Below are 1,313 nucleotides of genomic sequence, written 5' to 3'. Positions count from 1 at the left end.
TGGGCCTGCAGCCTGGGTCAAAAGAGGATCCCTGGGCCCGGGAAGTCTCACTCACTCGCCGGGCCTGCGCTCCGGATCTGTTCAGGATCCCGCGGCCTGGGTCGTCTCACTCACTCGCCGGGCCTGCGCTCTGGGTCTGTTCAGGATCCCGCGGCCTGGGTCGTCTCAGTCACTCGCCGGGCCTGCGTTCTGGGTCTGTTCAGAATTCCACGGCCTGGGTCGTCTCACTCACTCGCCGGGCCTGCACTCTGGGTCTGTTCAGGATCCTGCGGCAGGGTCGTCTCACACCAATAGCGTCAATTTTAAATAAGCAACAGCAGAAAGTTATAGAGGAACTCAGAGCACAATTCTTTTCTGAAAAAAAAAAGAATTCTCAGAACTCATAGCATCTAAAGTAAAGAAGCAACTATAGAAACATAGGGAGGAAACCCAATCTGAAAAAAAAAACACTGCACTTAAAGAATTTATAACTGCTTCTAAAGAAGACAATGATAAAAAAATAGAGGAGATCAGAAAAATGACGGATTCCATGAATGAACAATACAGGAAAGAAAAAGATCACATGAAGCAGTCAAAGAGATATAGAGGAAATTAAAATCTCAATCACAAGCTTGCAAAACCATTTAAGTGAAAGTGAAGATAGAGTTTCAGATCTTGAAGATACTGGTGCGGCTAGTGAAAAGCTAAGGAAGGATCTCTTAAAAACAACGAGGATGCAGAAAAGAATAATCCATCACCGGCAAGATGATGCAAAGATGTACAATGTGAGACTAATAGGCATTAAAGTGAAAGAAGGAGTCAATACAAATGACATTAAAAAATATGGGCAGAAGTAATAGCAGAAAATTTCCCAAATATGAGGAAAAAATCTGACATTCAGGTAACTGAAGCATACAGAATGCCAAGGAACCTCAACCCAATGAAAAACACATCGAGACATATAATAGTCAAGATCCCAGAAATTCAGCACAAGAATAATATATTGAAAGCCACTAGAGAAAAAAAACAGATCACATACAAAGAAAACCCATGAAAATTACGGCTTGCTTCTCTTCACAAAGCATGCAGGCAAGAAGAGCATGGAGCAGAGTACTTCAAGTCCTCTATGAAAACAAATTCCAGCCCAGACTACTCTATCCTGCAAAACTCTCTTTCAAGTTTGAGGGAGAAGTGAAATACATTCTTGACAAAGAACAGCTAAAGAATTTCATGATGACAAAGCCAACCCTTCACAGTTTCCTAAAAGATGTTCTAGAGAGGGACCATAATGAGCAGAGCTCCACCAATGAGATCAGAAGCAATCAACTAAATAG

Source organism: Octodon degus, unplaced genomic scaffold (genome assembly GCF_000260255.1).
Source record: "Octodon degus isolate 3935 unplaced genomic scaffold, OctDeg1.0 scaffold00354, whole genome shotgun sequence".
Lineage (NCBI taxonomy): Eukaryota > Metazoa > Chordata > Mammalia > Rodentia > Octodontidae > Octodon > Octodon degus.
Note: the sequence above shows the minus strand (reverse complement) of the source record.